Source organism: Pinus tabuliformis, chromosome X, assembly GCF_031772625.1.
Source record: "Pinus tabuliformis cultivar Carrire ecotype Pingquan chromosome X, CPIR1, whole genome shotgun sequence".
NCBI lineage: Eukaryota > Viridiplantae > Streptophyta > Pinopsida > Pinales > Pinaceae > Pinus > Pinus tabuliformis.
The window spans coordinates 99,807,477-99,829,497 of record NC_142308.1 but is presented as its reverse complement, the minus strand read 5'-3'; the positions used below and the strand labels follow the sequence as shown (position 1 = coordinate 99,829,497).

At 39.0% G+C, this 22,021-nt stretch overlaps 2 pseudogenes; both read left to right on the top strand.

Moving 5' to 3' along the window:
* Positions 1-8,186: 8,186 nt before the first annotated feature.
* Positions 8,187-22,021, top strand: part of LOC149138595 (transcription factor MYB1 pseudogene) — a 76,562-nt pseudogene continuing 62,727 nt past the window's right edge.
* On the top strand, positions 15,515-16,024 carry LOC149138596 (uncharacterized protein At1g03900 pseudogene; annotated as a pseudogene).

Here is a 22,021-nt window from a genome sequence, read left to right as displayed (position 1 = left end):
AAAATGCGACTTTTGAGGGTAGATGTTGGTGATATTATGACTCTGTCCTTCTAGCGAAGAATATCATCCTGCCACGAGTAGCCCTTGGTGGAATTTGGGTCTACCTGCAATTGATAAATGAGTTGGGAGAGCCCGGGGTGTGAAAACCATTCCCTGCGACCCTCTTCAATCCATTCTGGAATGGGGAGGGAAATTGCTAGCAAAGTACTTTCCTCCTCAAATTGGCGAGATAATGCATCTTCTACACTATTGTCTTTCCCTTTCTTGTAAATGATCTCATAATCATATCCCAACATTTTGACTAGCCATTTATTTTGTTGTGGGGAGGATAGGCGTTGCTCCAAAAAATATTTAAGACTGTGATGATTTGTGTGGATTTGGAAACGTCGCCCCAATAAGTAAGGTTGCCAGGTCTCGACTGCATGTAAGATGGCCATCATTTCCTTCTCGTAGGTAGATTGGCCAAGATTCCTCCCACTGAGTTGGTTGCTTGTGAAGGCCAACGGTCGCCCTTCCTGCATTAAGACCGCCCCAATACTTGTACTCGAAGCATCACATTCAATGACAAAAGATTTGGTGAAGTTAGGTAATGCTAAGAATGGAGTGGAACACATGGCATTTTTTAGAGCTTTAAAGGCCTATTGTGCTTCCTCATTCCAGAAGAATGAATTTTTCTTTAGGAGTTGGGTGAGGGGCTTCCTTAGGTTGAGGCCATTCCTACATTGCCTAGATCTTTCTGGGGTCCACCTTGACACCTTCACGCCCCACAATGTGGCCCAAATACTCTACTTCTGCCATGCCAAATGAACACTTGGACATCTTGACAAATAATTTATGCTTGTGGAGTAGTTGCAAGAGTAGATCTACATGATGAAGATGTGTGGCCCAAGTGCAACTATAGATGAGGATGTCATCGAAGAAGATAAGGACAAGCCTGAGGTATGGTTTGAGAATGTGGTTCATAAGGCTCTGAAAAGTAGAGGGGGCATTACAAAGACCAAATGGCATGACCAGGAATTCATAATGGCCTTCATGAGTTCAGAAAGCAGTCTTGGGGATGTCGACTTCCTTCATGCGAATTTGGTGGTAGCTTGAGCGAGGATCCAACTTATTGAAGAATTGAAACCCATTGAGTTCATCCAGCAAATCATCAACCACCGGGATGGGAAATTTATCTTTGACTGTCAACTTATTGAGGGCCCTGAAGTCGGGACACATCCGCCACTTCCCATCTTTCTTGAGCACCATGACCATTGGGGATGAATAAGGAATAATGTTGGGACGAATGACACCTGCTTCCAAAAGTTCCTTGATGATTTTTTCTATTTCATTCTTTTGGGTGAACGGATATCTGTATGGGCGCACATTTGGGGGTTGGGCCCCTGGAACCAAGGTGATGCTATGATCATGTTCCCCTCGCGAGGGTGGAAGCTCATGAGGCTTGTCAAAGACCGGCAGATGGTTATTTAAAATCTGTTGCATCTCAGGATGAATTGGCAGAGGCTTGGCTTCGACTGACTGGATGGCATTAAATTGAGCTACAACTCCATGATTGCCCTTTTTAAACAATTTTTCCATCCTATGCGAGCTGATGATAGAGGGGGCTCCCGCCTGGAGTCAACGGAGGGTATGTGTGTAGTTGTTCTGCTTAAAACTCATATATAACTCTTGGAAATCCATTGTGATTGGCCCAAGAGTGCGGAGCCATTCAGCACCGAGGACAATGTCACAGCCACCCATGTGTATCGCAAACATTTGAGTTTTCAACTGATAATCCCCCATTTGAAGTTTGACATTTTCATAGCGGCCTTCGCATTTCATTGTACCTCCATCCGCAATTTGAACTTGGAAGTTAGAAACTACTCGTACAAAACAATTCACTGCTTCTGCGACTTTTTGATGGATGAAATTATGTGTACTTCCACTATCAATCAAGACTACTACCCAGTGATGTTTTAATAAAACCTCTGATTTTGAGAGTTTGAGGGGAAAAAATCCCTGCCAAAGCATGCAACGAAATAACTGGTTCGTTAGAGACATTGTCCTTTTGGTTGTCTTCTTCTAGCGGCTCATGTTCCTCCAGTGGTGGATCTTCCTCTGTTTAGCTGTAGTCAGTGGCATCAATTTGAAAAAATTTGGGTTCCTTGCATTTATGACCTAGGGAGTATTTTTCATCACAGTAGTAACATAGGCCTTGCTTTCTTCTTTCGGCCATTTCCGTAGGTGACACCTTTTGGACCTTAAGTGTTTGAGTCGTGTTGTGAGCCTGTGGGGGGCGACCTTTAGTGAAGAAATTTGGGCGATTGTATTGGGCTGCTAATGCACGTTCCACGTTACGAGCTACCTTGCAAGCCTCCATCCATGTGGAAGGGTGGTGCAGTAGGACTTGGGCTTTGATAGCTTCTTTAAGACCGCTGATAAAACATTCCATGTAGAACACATCTGAGAGACCCCAAGTGCGGAAGGCTAAGGCTTCAAAAGCTATAATATATTCATCCACTATACCACTCTGTGGGAGCTTAGTAAGATGACCCAAAAAAGATGATTCTTGGTCAAAGCGGTCTTGAAGACCTTTGGTGAATTTGGTCCAATTCTTAAAAGGTCCAGTGCAACGTTGATGACATTCCCACCATTGCCACCTTTCATTTTCCAAGTACATGCTCCCCAACATAACCTGAGTCTCATCATTGAAGATGCGATTCAGTTTGAAATACTGCTCCATTTGTGCTATCCATGCCGATGGGTGAGAACCGTCAAATTTATGCATATCCAACTTGGGAGGTCACTGACTGGGTTGTGGGTGGGTGTGCCAGATGTGAGGAGAGTGGCTAGACTCACCCTCATTGTGTTCATTGCCATTATACGCCTCCTCGTGGGCTTGCTCCTTGCCCTTCTGGCCTATTTTCTCGACCATGCTATATAGTCCGGTAAGCTGAATGTGGAGGTTTTGCAATGATTCTTCAAGTTTTTCCATCCTTTCATTGGCCATCGCTTGAGCTCTAGTCTGTACCATACACCAACCGGATTTTTTGAAAATTGGGACCGCCTTAAAAAAAATAAATTCACTAAGAAGTGAATGGTAACACCGTGCTCAGCTCGTCGTCTTGATTCTGATGGGCTAGATCATCAATAAGCGCCCCGAAAACTCCTAACGGAGTTTTACTCATCAATACTGCAATGGCCAAATCCTCAAAATGTCAATGCGGCCAAAAGTCCTGCGAAAATTATACCCCGGTATAGGAACCCTTCACAACGACTCCGATTTGGTGGACCTGAGAGATCTGAATGGCGGATCTGATAGCTTTGGGTAGAGGAGCAGACTGGTTCTGCGAATCTGATGGATCTAGAAGATCAGAATGGATGATCTGTGAACTCGAGACTGCGGGACTGATGTCTGCTGTTGCTGCACCCCTTTGCACAAGCGGATCTAGAAGAGATGATGTGTGATCCCCCGATAGAAAAGGGAACTATGGTCTTGACGAGTGTCAAGTGCTACAGATCGCAATATACATAAGGGTCTGGCAGTAGTACTTGGCCCAATGTTTCAGGGCTATAACTAAGGAGGATCGACCGTACCCTTAGCCGTACAACCCGATTACCCTATTGTACGAGTGAGTAATCTCTCTGAGTGTTGTTCTCGGTGTACTGTAGCCTCGAGACGACCGATGGTTTATCTATGGCGAGGTTTCAAGGGAGCCTAGGGGGCTTCCGATATACCCAGAGGGTACATGGAAGACAGTTCGTGTGCGGTTCTGTCTAATGCGCTACTACTCGAAGGGGTACCCACAGGGGTTACAAGGGAGTCCAACAGACGTGACCACCTCTTGTATTTCCTGTGTGCATGCCTCCCCAAATCCGCAGGTTTATGCGCTCAACGACAGATCCCATGGTTTAAAGATGCTGGAACATGTCTCTAGCCAAAGAAAAAAATTTTGCGAAGAAACGGAGATCCCACCAGCCTTGGAAAGTGCTCTGATACCACTTGTTATGCTCTTAACCTGCAAAATGATACCCAAATATTGAATATGCGAAGAAAAGATACCCAGAACACAGAATAACAATGATTTTATTATTCAGAGAGTAATGTTCACTTGCCTCTTCGAGGGGGCAACCTCCAATAGAGCAGAGCTCGATTACAAAATAAGACCCGATGCTCCTCGCACGGAGTCTCTATCCTTTATATATGACTCATACATGCAATACCACGGGACAATACCATGGGTTTTATTAATACCATCTATCTAATACTACGACCCATTTGCAACTAACTGTGATTCCGCCATTAATTGCAGATAAACCACTTACAATTATTAATATGGGCTTTATTGACTCTTGACTATGACGTGATCCCATTACATAAATGAGGGGGTTAGGGTGGGACCCTAACATGTGGAGACCTAGTGGAAGTGGAGTCCAGTTCGGGCAGAAGGTTTTGTGTTCTATTAAGTGAAAAGTTGTGGAGATTGCGTGCTACATGCATGAAGGTAATGAGTTGCATGTCGGTGTGAAGGCTGAGTGGAAGAGTGGTCCGACATTGCTGATGTTCTTGGTGAGAGCTGGCTGTGATTGTTGTGGATCGGTGTGGAGGCCAAAAATGAAAGTTAGAGTCAACAAAAGCTGGAGTCAAAGAGTTGTGTTGCTCCAGGGGCGTGTTGCGTAGTGCTGGGTAGAGAAACCCACATGACCAACAGGGTCGATGCAACCATAAATAAACAATTGATGCACCCAAAGTAAAATCATGATTGAGGTGCTTGAAATTGTTGGTGAGAGTGCCGTGAGTGCGGCGTCTACCCTCTCATGGAGCTGTACATGTACTAGGCTCTGTTCATAGTTGTGTGGAGGCTCTGGAAAATAGATGTCAAGAGACAGTGTGTTGAAGCTCTTGGTAGATGCATCCACATTGAGCGCAAGAGACTACAGATCAGTTGATCGTGGTAGCAGAGCCGATGGACTGCAGATCGCAGGCTAAGTGGATCGCTCGTGTGCTGGTCGGATCTGTTGCTGGAGTGGATCGAAGACTCCGTATGGTGATTGAGCAACAAATATTATCCTGTGTGTTGTGATTGTTTTGAACACTATTTGTGTTTGTATTTGGGGAGCTTCGGTGAGAGCTTGTGAGGTAGTAGTTTGTCGCTTGTGTGGAGAAGGCGTAGACATATTCTATGCATATTGATTGTTGGGTTAAATTATGCATTACAATATAGTGGAGTTGAACCAAATTGGCGAAAGGAGTGGAGTCGTGGAGCATTCAGTGTCAAATTTCTGGGTGGTCGAGCAGTCATTGGCCTCACATATTTCTGGTAAATTCGCATAGAGCATTATGCCTGCAGACTTGTGCTATTAGATTATTTGAGTTGTTAGTGTTGTGTTGTGTATTGGTGGTGACCTCCAACAATTGCTGCAAAGGGAGGTGTGAACGTCGTTTCCTAGAGTGATCTATTTGAATTTTATTTACACAGTAATTCTTGACGAAAGAGTGTGGAGAGGCCAAGTGCAACAGTAAAGCACTACAATAGAGCACTAGAGGTTGTGCCTTCTTAGAGTCGACTTGTGTTGAGTCATTGTTTGAAGTCCAATGGGATTAATGGGGCTGAACAGCGAAAGGAAGGAGTTGGATTCCTTTAATTTTTTCTGAAGGGGATCATTCTCTATAGGGGTAAGGTTACTTTTGTCAACTACTATAAGATCAAGGAATGGCCAACCGGCGTTTCTAGGAGGGAATTCACCCCTTTTCTTTCCACCCGAGCAAGATTTGCAGTATGCAGTGTACCGAGAGGTGGACTAGTGCTGTGAGGAACTGGTGTGGTAAATTACTCGAGGGGCTCCAGTATGTGAATATAGTTGGCACTATCAATTTTTTATCACTTACCTAGTGAAACTTGGTCTTGTTGATCTTACCAAGTAAAAGTTACCATTAAACCCCATATCATAGTATATCATAGTTACCAAATTCGGCTCTATTGCCGAAAAAAATTCGAAAAACTTCGCAGGTTCAATTCGATTTGTGAATTAATACGACAATTTGGGTTCGGTACAGTGCACTATATATTAGGTTCATTGATTAATATATTAAGACTATTGCATATTTCTATTCGAGATTCTAGCTTCCAATTTACGGTTCAAAACCCTTTCCAATTTAGGAAATGGCATAAGATTATGGTTACCAAATAATAGTGTTGCATGTCAGTTTGTGAAATAAGAAATTTACGGAAAATTTCTTAGCAAGTTTTTAATGAAATATGTCAAAATCTATAATTTCTGCCATAATTATGTTTATAGAGTAAAGAAAAAAATATATATGATATATGTAATCTATAAATTTGTAAATTGTAGATTTATCAAATTTAAATGAATATATTTTAAAAGTAGAAATATTGAATGAATTATATTAGTAAATGGAATTTTTTTAAGATGGACTTTCTTGATTAGGATTTTGACTAAGTATTAAACTATACCTATTAACATTTTGTATTATTTTGAGTAAGTATTAAGTATTAAATTACACAGATTAACATTTTTTATTATACAAAATAATAGATGTTACTCTATTATATAAATTAGAGGTGAGTTTGGTTTGAAAAATAAATGATTAGCAATTGGTAATATAAGTGTATATTTTTAAAGAATGTTTGCAAACACTTAATATACCATTTTATTATGAACATAAAATATTTAATAATCTGGAATTTATTTGATTCATTGTAATATATAATTTCTTGGAAATTCACTGTATATTAAGTATCATAGTTTATGGTGCAAGAGGGTGAATGAATCAATACAAAAATTCTTAAAACTTACTATTTTACTTGTTATTCCAAATATAAAACTAAGCTAATTGATCCAATATATAATTTTATTTGAAATATTTATAGTTCAAACAATTTAAAAAGTTTTATTGTTTTCATTATTATAATTGTACATTTAAATGATTTAAAATATTGGAATAAGAGGTATATTAGATATCATTTTTTGGGATTCAACTGCGTTAAGTCATTCATGTATCACCATTTCCATTAGAAGTATTCGTTCATGTATGACCATTTCCATGAGAGGTAGTCCTAATCATTGCATCTGGTGTGCATTTTTGAATAGTCCACTTAGCACTCATTGATTTTTGAATAGTTCGCTTATCACTCATTGCATCGGATGATGCTCAGAGGGCTGAAGTGGGATTGGAACTAGTGAAATAAATCACATAGCGTGAATCATCACTTTCAGAGCTTGCACCTGTAACCAGGACTTCTTGGGAGGTCAACCATACCAAATCACCTCTGGCTCAACCGCGCTTAACTGTGGAGTTTTCCCCACAATCAAATACACCTAACTTGCCACCCTATTTGCAAAACCTTGGCAAGTATTGTGCCTCATGAACCATTCAAGTAGAGTTCCCTTCACTCTTTTGAATTAAGTATTGGGAGTTTCGCAGTGCATTATATTAGGTATCATTTTTTGGGATTCAATTGCGTTAAGTAAGTCATTCATGTATGACCATTTCGATGAGTAGTCACAATTGAAATTTCTCATGATTTTTGAATAGTGCACTTAGCACTCATTTCATCACGTGATGCTCAGAGGGCTAATTGACTAACTTCTCATGATTTTTGAGTAATCCCCTTAACACTCATTTCATCATGTGATGCTCATAAAAGTGATGTGTGATGTTCACTGCAAATTTTTAAGTAATCAAATTTTTTTTTGTACCTAATTGAATTCGAATTTGAACTCAAACTTAGTAACTATGCTATATAACCAACAATTATGTTTAGATATTGGGAAAGAAACTCAAACTTGATAACTATACTCAATACCGCAACAATCACGTTCGATATTGAGAAAGAGCGTGGCCCAATGGTAGAGCGTCTCAGAAGAGATATGAAGGTTGCGTGTTCGATTCATGTTGGTTTTAATATCAGAAAATCTGATAGCGCACCTAACCAGGAATTGCTTTTCTTCTTGGTTTCAATGAGAGAGGAAGTCACTTTCGAACCCAGATTCGCGGAATCCCACGGTGCCGTCTGAAGCGGGAATAGTAATATCTTTGTCAAAACACAAATGCCCTCACCAAACAACACGTAGACCAACTATATATACAATAATCTATAAGAATACATGGATTTTTTATAGGAGGCTGCAAGAGAAAATAATTGGGCTCAGTCGTGGACATTTGTATAGGAAGCTGAGCTGATATGGGACGGGCTCCCGACTCTAGTAGAAAATACCTTCGCCGCAAGGCCTGGACAATCGAGGAGGATTCTGCTTTAACGGACTATATCAACACCCATGGTGAAGGTCAATGGCCATCTCTTCCGAAGCGAGCAGGTGATGAAATGCTTGTCCAATTGATTTTCTACTTCGTGATTTTGTGGCAGAATGAGAATTATTTCATTAGAAGAGACTTTAACAATCCAGGTTTGTCGTACCATACATAATATTCACGTTGAATACAGCCAATGTTAAATTCAATGAATTATAGTGATTACAGAAGCGACGTGTTCTACACATTCAGAAAATGTGAGATTTCCCCAAATAGCTTTAGCGTGAGAGTGTTCTATGATTATATATTTCAGGTTAAAAGTGAATCTACGGTAGTCACATATACATGATTGGTTGGTATACAAAGTGGCCGGTTGAATGCATATGTACCCGGGATAAGGTCACTTTAATTAAAGACAGCAAGTTAATTGCAGGTTTGGAGCGCTCTGGGAAGAGCTGTAGATTGCGCTGGGTGAATTATCTTCGTCCAGGCATCAAGCGTGGAAAAATTTCGCCCGAAGAAGAGGAGCTTATAATCAGCATGCATCGTCTCCTTGGAAATCGGTAAGTGCAAAATCCTTGAATAAATTTTCAGCGAGAGTCTGATATATGAGAGCCATCATTGAATTTTGATGAGAGAGCCATAGCTTCATTTAAATTAGGGTTTCAATTTTAATTTTGATGAAAGTAAGAAATGGTTTCAAACTACGATAAAGTTACCATAGCTTATCCAGATGAATTTAATAATTATTCTTTACCTCACAAGAGTTATAGGATTGATGAGCTAGTATGAAAATTTGTAATATAAAAGTTAATATATGCAAATTTTTCCTATTTATATTTAAATCTCTTTGAGAGACGTGAGAGATGTGTTGAGTATGCTTATTTTCTTGAAGTTCTAGAAGGCTTTTATTTCAAAGATGTTTCTGATATATTTATTTTTAGGGTTTTATCAAAAAATTTAATTATCAGTATATTTAATAAATTTATTTAAAATACATAAATTTTCATGTCAAATTAAACATTTGATGAAAATATTAATGTTTGAAAATTATCTATACAGTAAGTTAGTGAGTGTAAAATTTGTAAAATTATGTTAAAAATAAGATTGATTTTAAACATGATTGAAAATATAATATATATATTTTCAATGGTTTAAAATTATTTTTAATACAATTTTCATATATATATATATATATATATATATATATATATATATAAATATGTTGGTGGATGAAAGCAAATTTATTAGGTAGTACATAGTTAAATATTTAAAAATGTTTTGTGAGTTATTTTATATATTTTTTCACTCAATAATAAAAATGGAGTTTTGTAGGTATATAACTTACTAAACTAATTCACTAGAAAAAATTACATCTCATATTATAATTGATTGATAATGCAATATGCAATGTCAATCTATTTGTCGCTAAGAAATGGAAGGCGTCATTGATTTTAAAAGGTCCCAATTTTAATTTGCACCCTTCATTATGATTGAGATTACAAGGAACATGGAAATATACTATTTAAGAGAATCCCTTAGCTACTTTCTTAACTCTTTTCATAAGACTATAATTTTTTGTCTCTTGAAGAGGACGCCTTTACCGAATACTAAATAAGAATGAGAGAGTCTCTCGAAACAATGAGATAATTTACCCCTGGATGCGGGTGATTGAAGAGATGGGACAGGCGATCACCGACAGCCACCTGCCAGCCATGCGTAGAGGAACTGGTCACACATGGGGGAAGGGACACTCTCAACTGCGCGGGCTTGGAATTAAAGGCACTCAGTAGAGGAGCATAAATGCTCCGTTCACCTCCGCACGCAAAGCAGGGTTCGGCTCCTCGGCTCCCATGAATGCCACAGTAATGGCGGGAGGGCCTCGAGGCATAGGCAGATGTGTTATATATGGCTGTGGGATGGGATTCACAGTGCAAATTCAGGGACTATTCCGTTTGTTTATGCAGCCTCTGGCGCTGCTGGCCACTCCAAGCGTTTGCCTTTCTGTTTGGGCTACTCCCCTGCCTGCATATGGTCTTCCCGTGAGTGTTCTGGAATTCAATTTAGCTTTGAGCTCTATCCAGGCCTCAGGCATAGAGACTCTGTTTGGCCCTGCAGTCATGGTTCGGCCTCGACAGTGAATGCTCAGCTGTCGAGGCACCTCCTGAGGTGGGTCCTCGTGCCCCCCCTTCAAAAACACTCTTCCCATTGCTGCCATTACCATTGCCATCGCACTCATGGTGCAAACCCCCTTCGGTCCAGTCAATTCCTAGATGCCAGTGCTCCTGAGTCCTCTTCCTCGCCTGCCTTTGGCTCTGCAATTTTCAATTTCAACAGTTCTTTGAACCGTCCCGGATCAATGCCCATGTTTCGGTGCTCTTCATTGAGGAGACCCATGATGAAAGCGATTCCAGAGACAATTGGGGGACGATGCCAACTGATGGCTCCGCGAGAGCCATGGAGACTCCCTTTAGAGATACTGTGAATATTTGGGAAAGCCCTCTTGCTGGTCACTCGGGATCAGCCAGAACGAGGATGTCAAGATGGAGCCCGTTCCGATAGCTACGGAGGAGGCTCATGACATGGTGGAATTCGGGTGGTGCAGGGTAGTGGAGGAGGATCCTAAAGACTAGACACGACTTCTTATCAGGTCTCTACGGCCCGTTAGTGAGGGAATTCAGTCACTCTTGTTGTTTTCGGATATGCTCTTGTGTCAAAACTGTGGTGTTTTTGTCTCTGTGTCAATGCTGATGAGATATTGTCTATGTTTGGGTTCTGGAATTTTTTCTCTGTGGCTGGGAAAGTTTTTGGCTCCCCTGCGCAGGATTAGTTTGTTGTTCCACTGGCGCCCTTGCGTGGGTTGGTTTTTTGGTCGGGTTAGTCCACTGAGACTGCGGTCTCTACTGTTCCGTGCTTCCATTACCTCCAAGCAGCTGGTTCTTTTTGTTATGTAATGATGTAATTGTTCTCTGATAATGTAAATAATAGAATAGTTTTAACGAGAAAAAAAAACAATGAGATAATTTTCCATTTTTTCTTTGGCCATGTATTACTCCCTACTACCCCCATGGAATTTTCGAGGTTGATGGAAGTTTTTTTTAACTAACGCAACCTCATAGTCTCAATATAAAAATAAGGTTACAAAATTTCTTCTTTCCCAAAGTTAATGGAATTAGCTTTGAATACTTCCAACTCATCAGGAGTTTTTTGCTAATATAAGTTTTGTCTCAATGTGACCTATAGGTTAAGAGGTGTGCTCCTTCAAAGTCTAACCAATTAGGTAGGGCCATGTGGCACCTGTGTGGCCAATGGTTAAACCCTTCATCACCCTACCATGAGGCGTCCTTTGATAGTGCTATGTGTCATCCAAAAATTGGTCACCTCACCATTAGAAAAGGCCATTCCTTCATGTCGTGTGTCACAATCACAGTGTGTCATTTCATTAGTCTTGCCACACCATTTTATCTATTTCCCTTGTAATCCACCCATGGAATCCACATAGTCTTACCATAAATTCGTGGCATTTACCACTTTAGCCTAGGTCGTAGAACCCACTGGGCTTGACCCCTTTAGCACAATTCATCAATTTCCTTTGATATCCAGATTTAGAGGATATTAAGGTGTACATGCATTTTGCATTTTGACAAATTCGCAAGAGCCCCAGATTTTGACATCTCATAGATATATCTATACGTGGAACACCATTTGGGATTTTCTAGACTTGTGCCAAGCCATTTTTCTCAGATCTCTCAATACTTCCATGAGCTAAGATATTTGACTCTCATAAATTAATTTAGAGCATTGTGGCCCTTCCATATCCTTTGAATGTATTAAAAAATTTGCCTTGAACCTTATCTAAGCCGTCAACATTTTCCCAATTGGCATGACTTCTCATATTACACAGGTCCATAAATGTACTAATACCTAGTTGACATTTGAGTGCATTTACAAAGTACACATCTACAAATGAGTTGATTCACTCATATGCTTGAATGTTTGTCACTGCCCCCACGACAACTTCCTTTTACGAGTTGACTTCACAAATCATGTATTTCTATCCCACCATACTCCTTATGAGTGAAGTTCACCCTTCCACCTATGATTCTTCCTTGCATTCTACTTCTGAGGATGCTCTCACAACTCCCATATGCATATCCTAGCATACTCTTCACACATTCCATATCTATATTCCCAGTTTAGTTGACATCCCCCTTTCTTTATTCCCATCAATCTCTTTTGCTTCCAACTCCTCATTTGCATATTACATCTTAACCACACCAACATTCTCCATGAGGATAGACATAGTATGGGGTTTTTCCTTCACTCAAGGAATCCATATTCCACCTCCGTACATGTTGTGAAAACCATTAGACTGAGTTTGAGAACTCGTGGCATATTAAATGAAGCACCTTGAGTATATTGTTTTTAGTTACTCCAGCTTATATCTCTGAATCTCTGTCCACTCCTCATAGCCTAGCCACTCCGTTTACAATTCCACAATTTTTAAATGAATTAAAATTCATATTGACTTCTACAAGAGGGTTAGCAGAAACAGTTGTAGTTGGCCAAATCAATCCCATGGTAGAGGGAATAAGCTTCAACTTAGTTGTTTCTTATGCATCGTAAGCCCCGTGAATACCATGAATCTTTAAATTCTTCAAGGCCATATAGCATGCCTCCCCATCCTCCCACCCTTAGTCATTATATTTAATTAAAAACTTATATATATATATATATATATATATATATATATTAATTAATTATAATATACATTTGTGTACTTATTTACGTCGTAAGGCGTTCCTCTGGGAAGAACTCCCCTCCCATGCCACTTTGTACCTTCCTATGTCATCGGTGTTAGACAATTAAGTTATTGTCTGCCATCGAATGATTATTACAGCCCTAACCATCTCACGAGTAAACTGTTTGTTGTCAAGGCTTCCATTTTTTAAACTCATCCCTATTCATCTTCTACAATTGTATCCTATATAGCATGTGTTCCATTTAACCAAAAGTGTAGTGACAAGGTCAATTCGTAGACCTATGTTTTACAATTTATCATTGGGTTTTCTTTGCTTTCTTTTATAACATTGAATTGTAGGTTTTATTTTACACACGTGGAATTCGAGTACAAGAAATCTATAATATCCACAACCGATTGACTGATTGGACCAAATAATATTATTAATAATAGTAGTAATAAATAAATAAATAAGCGGTATTAGTCGATGATTTTTTTTTTGCGCCAGGTAATTTCTCATAGTTTCTTCTGAGAAACCTAGCTATAAAAGGAAGAGGATCAAGAGGAAGGCATGGAATTTGGTTATCTCTCTATCGATAGTTGAAAGCTCAGACGAGTTTTCGAGTGAGGATTTTCAGGTGAGATCCTCAACCTATATTTGGTGGGATTTTATCTCAGCCTAGTTGACAATCCAACTTTTGTGGTCCCTCCGATTACCCTAGTTGGTCAAGTTTTTATTTTAATTATGAATTTGGAAGGGGTTTCATGGATATTTTTTATGCGGAATTCAGAGTATGGGCTTGAAATTTTATCTGAAAATCCATTAATAGTTTGTAGCCAAAATATTTGATCAAGTTGACTAAAAAGAAAGACCTTTGCATTCTATCTAAATACATTGTAGTGTCGAGGGATTGATATTTGTATGAGCATATCTCCAGAGTGAGGATTTAAGGAGCATTCACAGTATTCCCTAAGAACCAGAAGGAGATATAAATAGAAACAAGGTCGAGCACCTATTGGCCAATCAACAAACTCCTCAGAGCATGCATATCAACCTCCTTGTTGATGCAAACTCATTGCATGACTGACACAAATCAAACCACAGGCCCCTACTTCTCGTGTCACTCTATTGGGTTGGCTCCCTCAGCACAGGGGAAGACCAAGAAATGCAGATTGCAGACCTGTGTCATAGAGATCGAAGTAAGGACTACCCATGTACAATCTTTCCAATACTCTTGGTGAAGGACGCACCTGCAACACTATCTCCCACTATGTTTTCACCAAGCCGCTGCCATTGTATGTGTTGTAAGCCATATTTATAGTTCAAAATCCATGGTATTGTTGACCCTTCAGTTTAGACATATCCCTGGTCAAATTTTGTAATGTTGGACTTAAAGCTTAATAAAATTATAGCTCGTGGATTCCATGTAGTTTCGTTTGATATTAGTATTGGAATTTACTTATTCAGAATGGAGTTGAGGGTTATATTATATGTGAATATGATGTTGTGAGGGTCAAAATATTAAGTTTATTACATTGGAATTGTTATTTCGTATTAAGCACTATAGTTTTTTATTTATTAAGCCTATTACAAAATCAATTTATGACCTTCTACATGTTGGAATATGTAATTCCTACTTGTCTAAGTTGTGTCTTTCTAACTAGAGGAGTTTGTTCCCAACTATGTTCCTAGATTTGTGTGTGGTTGAGATATTCTCTCAACCAACAGATTGTATGTCCAACACAGTTTTCCTATCTTGGCACAATACTCCTATATATATGTAATATGATAATTGATTAATGAAGGTGAAGATAGTTTGCGCTATTCATTTCTAATCATGATATCAAAGCCCTGAGGGATTGGCTCCTCCTCGGCTTGGCCCGTCCTGTGCTGGAAAAATAAGATAATATGTTTGTATTGTTTTAATATTTTTTTTGTCCATTGGATATCTGTTGTGAGAATCGATCACTTTTCCATAAAAGACATGCGCTCAAAGTAATAAGGTTTGTTGATATATCCTCAGGTGTTGCAATTGAAGTGACAATTAGAATTGTAAAGAGGAAGTGATAAATGAAAGATTGGAGATCGATGCCTATCACATTGATGAGGGCTTGTTGAAAAATCTAGAAGGCATGGCGTGCCATGGAGAGAGGTGGCTTTTTTCGTTGATCCGATACTTGAAATCCCACTGTTGCAATTGAGTTGGAAGATATTGCAGGTCTAGGTTTCTCTTCCGTAGGAATTCTGTGATTTTAATATATGTCCTATTTCATTTTACTTCATCTTTTTAGTGGGCTTTAAATGCCGGGGTTTGTTAGAGTCCTGTCGCTGCGGACACATAGTGTTATAATTTCTGGATGATTTCAATAATCGAGCTTCCTTTCTTCGGTAATTATATTGCCTGTATCATGTGAAGAGTGGTTTAATTTAAAGAAAAATGGCTGGGAATGACTGGATAAATGGATATCTCAAGGCAATACTAGATGTTGGTGCCATATTTACAAAAGTTGAGACTTGACCTGCGCTTACGGTTGGTGATGGCAGAGGCAAACATGCCTCATCGACCTTGAATTTACAGAGAGGAGTGAAGCCTTCGACTTCAATGTTTCCCTTTCCGATCACGAGAAGTATATTAGGAGGGAGCAGAAGAAGGAGGAGGGCGAAGAGAACAAGGATGGAAAAATTGAAATTCACCCTCTTGTAATGAGACTATTTGTATAAATTTCAAGAATAAAGCATATGCAGGTACAGACATGCTTTTAGCTATAGGATTAGTAGGGAGTGTCTCAAGCATGGGTACATAAAAAGCATCTCTTGCCCCTCCCTCGGGAAGTGGGAGAATCAGTCCCCTCTATCTCCCCCACCTAATGATACAGTGATAGCCAAAATTAGCTCTACGATGATTTCCAGACCAATTCAAAACACTGGACGAAAGTTTTCAAGGGACACCTCAAGGCATAAGCTTGAGATGAACCTACCTTTAAGCATTTCTTCTGGTTCAACAAAGACTACTTCTGCTTCTGGCTAGGCAACATTCTAAAGAATCTATTGCAGTTTTCTTCACTTTATGCAACCCCTCAGATCTTCTGTAGTGATCAGTTTCTCATGGAGTTGACACAGAATGGATTGGGCCAGTGGTGCGCCATGAAGATTTGTTGTGAAGGCATGAGTTTGAGGCATTAAACATTGATCTTGGCAGAGGAAGAGCGTTCAATTCCCGGATTAGTATGGGGAGTTAGCAAGTTGGCGATCTCGTTAGAAGTATTTTAGCTCAATTCTCATGGAGGAGATTCGAGTTGTGTTAGATGACAGGGTGAATTCTAGGCCTGCTGCCAATGGGGATGTGGCCATGGCCCTTTCTGGACCTTGGGAATGTGTGTTTGTTCTACCTTATGCACAGTGCTATGGAGGCCATCAATTTGAAATGGGGGCTGGTTAGCTTGGTGATGGACGAGCCATAACACTTTTGCAGTTGGGTTCTAGTCTCTTTAGTAATCTTCTGCGATGCTAAAATGTGGTATTTATAAATTTTTTGTAATTAGAAGCATTGAGCCTAGTGTTATCACTCTAAAATTTCCCTATATTTGTTATCTTCTGTCAAAGAAATATTAGAGGTAACCACAAACCTACTTTTGAGATCAGGATCTAGCCTTTCCAATGCTTAGAGATGGTTCTCTCTTTATGATTTAACTTTGTTTAGTTGATGGATTTTAGGCTAGTTATCGAAGCTTTGATGGGGTTTTGATTTTGATTTGGTGGTGGAATTACTGACTTAGATAGATAGAGCGATTTCCTTTACCATTAGGCTATGGGGTCAAGTGTCAAGAAAACAGGACTGAATCAAGTTCTAAAGATAATGTTTACAGGGCAATGTGGCTAAGTGAATTCCAATCTTTTAGGCTGGATGGTGAAGTGGTTTTTAATCGGGGTCAAGGAGCAATTAAGGTTTCCTCAAACCGGATTATGAGGGAAATGGTAGAGGTCAATCGAAACTAGGGAGCGACGAAGGATTCCCTACTCTGGATATCAGAAGAAAATATTAAAATGATTAACTGTTCAACATAGAGTGTACTTAAACAAATTATGTAATAATATTCCAGTTACTTCACTGAATTTAGATAACATGCAAGTATGTGAAAAAATTAAGAAGATAAAAATTTGACAAACAGAAAATACTTCACTGAAGTGTCCCAACACATGAATCCTGTAATGCAATATCTTTATCACTCAGTCCAGTCTACTGACTTGAAAAAAGGGTACAGTGAACCCTTAGGTTTAAGATCAATACAACTATAAAAATATCAAGAAATCCACCCTCTATACTTCAAATTATGAAGTATTTATACAAAAACTTATTACAAAATATCCCAAACTGCTTTGGGAACTATTATAGGAAAAATAAATATCTTCATGCAAGAAGATAGAGACAGATATGTAACTGCTGCAAGCTGAACTTGTATATTAGGCTCTGTTGTGACATTTTTTGTTGCCTTTTCACCTTTGCAGTTTGTCTTCCACACTGACTGTTCTTTTTACTTTTCCCTTTGACTGATAATCCTTCATCTGATACTCTTTAATCTAGCTGATTTTTTGTTTTTCTTTCACTGTTCTGTATTTACTATTTACCTTGCACCTTTACAGTAGATCATTTACTTTTTTCCAAGTCTTTGTATCTGGTAATTTAATATTTATCATTCTTCTGTAGACTTCATCTGCTTCTGTGTATTTTTCAAAGGTGGGCTTGTTTACAAAAAGGTGTTTTACCTCATGTTGGAGGTAAAATAGGTTCTCAAAACTATGGTACAAAATTTTTCCTATAGGCATCCATTTCATAGAGGAATTATTGGCTCGATCTCTTGCCACTTCTCTGATTTTCCTGTTATAGTCTTCATGTGCAATTAATCTGTCATTTATTACGAAGGGATTTGGCAGACCTTTCTGCCTCAAAGCATTAAATTCAACCATGAACCTACCTATAGTCAGCTCCATGGTTTGGCATTTTTCCTCAAGCTCATCATTAAGTTCCTCTTGGTTTGTACCTTCTTCACGTCTAGTATAGTGCCAACTGTGTTAGCTATGTCCAGATCCTACAATTCATATTTATTCTTTGAGTTAAGGAATTGGATTATTCTTGGGGCTTCTTTTGGCATATCTCCAAGTTCGGCCATAACTCTTTGAATTGCTTCTATAGCCTCTTTGACTAAATCATTTTGTTCAAAGATAACTTGTATAGATGGCCAAATATCATTGACAGAGTCAATGATATTGGCCCATAGCTATTCTATTGCTTGGGCATGTGGCTCCTTCAATGTTAATTCTTTTTCCAAGTTTTTTATTCTCTTAGTCAACTTGATTGACTTCTTTACTTCATTTTTATGCATAATCTGAGCCAGTTTCTTCTCATCCTCTAGACTTGTTATATGTTCTTTGAGTTTATTTATTTCATTGGTCTGAATGGACATGTCCTTCATGGCTTTGACCAGTTTACTGGCTTCATCACTTAGATGAGTTGGTGTTGTTGTTAAACATGTTGCTGATGTAGTTGTTGTTGCAGCTCGAAGTGTTGTAGATAGTGGAGTTGTGGGGGCCAATGAAGTTGCCAAAGTTCAAGGAACTTTTCTAGCAACTATAGGAATAACAGTGGAAGTGGTTGTCTCAAGGCTGGCCTGTTTCAGCCGTATCAAATTGTCCAATTCATTCTCCATTTCGTTCATTTGATCATTTAGCTGAAGAATGAGATCCATTATTTCCTCCTGCTGGGTTTGGCTCTCTAAGGCCACCTTGGTTTGTGGATGTTTAGAAGGAGTCAACCTCAGTTGTTTGTTCAAAGCAACAATATCCTCATTTTTCTTCTTTATTAGTTTTTTTGCTGCCTTGATGTCACTTGCATTATATCCAATCTCAATCACAAAGTCTTCTAGTGACTTGATTCTGTTATCGTGAGGATGCCTTTTCTAGCTTAAGTTGTGCTAGATGTTATCCAGTTTCCTTTGAAGTTTGTGCATAGTCATTGCTTTATTAATCATTGTGGAGTAAATCATTTCACCTACCTACTTATGGAAATCAATTTGGTCATTTGGGTGAACATCCCTAGCCAAAACTTCAAACTCTGTCTTTATGTAGTCTGTTGATGATCTAGGCTACTAGATTGTAGGCTGCATAAAGGTCATTTACATCTTACCAGTCATAATGTCAAAGGTTGACGTTTATCTTTTTTGATTGGCAGGTGTTTGCTTGAAGTACTAGGCATATGTTTCAGCTTTTAATGCCTCGTTCCTCAACTTTATTTCCTTGTACTTATCTTTTATATCTTTCTCTTTATCCACTAGTTTATTGGATGAAGAGACTTCAATGCTTAGTTGTTTTTCAATGATTTGAGTGTTTGAGGTGGAGGGCTAATGAGTTTCCTCTGAAACTGTTGGACCTTTACTCTTTCCAACCATTGTGTTAGTATCACTCATTTCAACTGTCTCAATGGTGTCTTCTTGCTCAGTTATAGGATTAATCTTGGGTCTCTTCCTGTAATTGATTTCAAACATGTCATCTGTAGTGTCCATCCCAGAGATAGAACCTTCTTCCCTGGTTCTTTTTACATTTCTGTCCTCATTTGCTGGAGTCTATAGAATAGGAGTAATACCCATCTATTCCTGTAGGGCTGGAACCTACAAAAAGGAACTAGTATCAATCTGCTTTTCCACATCTGTTAAAGTATTCTCCACATCTATTAAATTTTTCTCCAACCATTCTGGCTGGTTGGCATATCTTTCAATTTTTGGCCTTGGCTGATGTATGAAAGGAATTAACTTGAATTTGAGCCTTAGTTTGTTTATGACTCCATTAAGGTCATATTGCCACATGAAACTGCTTTTGAAGTTCATTTGCTATAAGATTTTCTTTACCTCTTGTCCAACTTCCCTAATATTACAAATAAAAGGGCCAAATTGGTTTTTGATCTTAAACAGAGTTTTCTTCCTAGATGACAAAAAATTAACCTCATTAGAGTTTATGATCTACCTGAAATACTCTAATGAAAATATCCTCATGGGGAGGTATTTGGGCAACTTTTAGGGAGTGAGTTGGCCTCCATGTATCCTCATTTCTGTGTGGTCTTGGTGTGAGGGGAGACTATGGCACTTTGATTGGGGACATAGCAAGCTTGGAAGAAGTGGATGATTTATGGGAATAGGTGTACCTGTGGGAACAAGTATTTGGGTGAATCTGATTCCCATAGGTGAATGTCATCATTTTGGTTCAGGAACTTATCTTTACTCAGCAGTGGAGTTTCAGTAGGTGGCTAGGGGAAACCATGTCTTTAATTTGAAATTCTATGTGGCTAATGGGAGGTGGTCAATATCTAGGTGAGGGGTTTGCAGGGATCTTACATCCAGAGTGCATTGGGAAGCCATAATTTGGTCTATTCAACTAAATTACTTTTTCTTTGGATTTAGGAGTAAGGTTTGAAGGTCTGGAATAGTGGGGAGGGTAATTATAGTTTGTAGAAAAGGCCTTTTGGATTGACAACAAGGTTTTCTTTAGTCCAGCAAGGTTCTTTAATTAATTTAATTAATTAACATTTTAATAATTACTGTGCATAGCTTAAATTACAGGGTCGTTTTGGTTGTTTCAAGAATACCTCGAAATTGACGATTTGGTACGTAGACAGGGTTTTTTGGTAGCAACAGAGGTTTTTGAGGCTTCAATTATCTATTTGCTTCTTCAATTTGGCATCTGCAGCATCTTCTGGTTTCAAAAAGTGGTTAAAATGGTTGCGCAGAGGTTCAAGGTGTGAGAATTGGTTAACAAAGGTTTTCAGCGAAAATGAGTAAAAAGAGAAATGGGGGCTTTTTCAGCATTTTAAACAAAAACAGTTACCTTTTGGCGCGAGATTTGATAAATGAAGAGTGGGCAGTTTTCATTTATGCAGGGAGGTGGTTTTAGGCCATATCACGCCGCTTTTGGGTGGAGCGCGATATTTTTCGCGAGCATGCGATATAACCTGGTATCGCCACGTAGCAAAATAGTGTTCAGCCAAAACCATGAATCTCGCGTGCTTTTGGACTTTTAACTGTCGGATGATGAACTGCACAATATGGATGTGTGCCATTGGATCTGGAGGTAGCAGATTAAAGGGCTATGGCATGACGAAGTTGCATGGATGGACCTGGGGAGTGGGGTCGGGTTTTAATTACAATGAAATGTAATTAAGTAAAAAGTAATCATGGGATTTTAATATAAGCAATTGGTTAATAAAGGGTGGGGACCATGGGTTATACGGCGGAGGTTTTAACTATACACCAAGGTTTGGTGAGTTAAAAGGGTGTCGGGGAATTATAACGTGGGGGACTTTAAATACATAAAGTGGGAGTGTAGGAAATAACTTAGGATAAAGGGGTTTAATGGGTTGTTAAGGGAAAAAGGAAAATTAATAAAGGGGGAATGTATTATTTTGTGATGGGAATGGGTTTCACACTAGGGAAAGGGGTTTTGGGAAGGGGGAATGATTTTCAAAGGGTAATGTCTAGGGAAATGTGTGAAACCAAGGGAAAAAAGGTGAACATGAAGGGAAAGGGTTTTTACAAGGGGAAATGAAGAGGGAGGGGTGCTTTAGAACAAAGAAGGGGACAACATTAGGGGATGGAAACTAATGAAGGGATAATGAGGGGAAATTAATAAACTAAGTATGTGGGGATCTAGTGAAATGAGTGGAAATTAGTAAATAAGCTTTAGTGACTATCCTTTCTCTTTGACAATTCCTCCTGCACATGAAACATAGGATTAAGCATGATGAAGGTGCTTTTGACTTAGCAACCTTGTGCACTTGCCAAACTTCTTCTACCTACCCTTTATTTACCCTGGCATTTTCTCTTCATTCATTGGGTGCATTTGAGCTTGCTAACCCTTCATTTCATTTTCTTTGATAAGAAAACTATCTAATTCTAACCTTATAAATTCCAATGGCTTAGATTAAACTGATGAGCTCATTATTATTCTCTTCCTAGTTACTAATCTACCAAGATTAAACAGT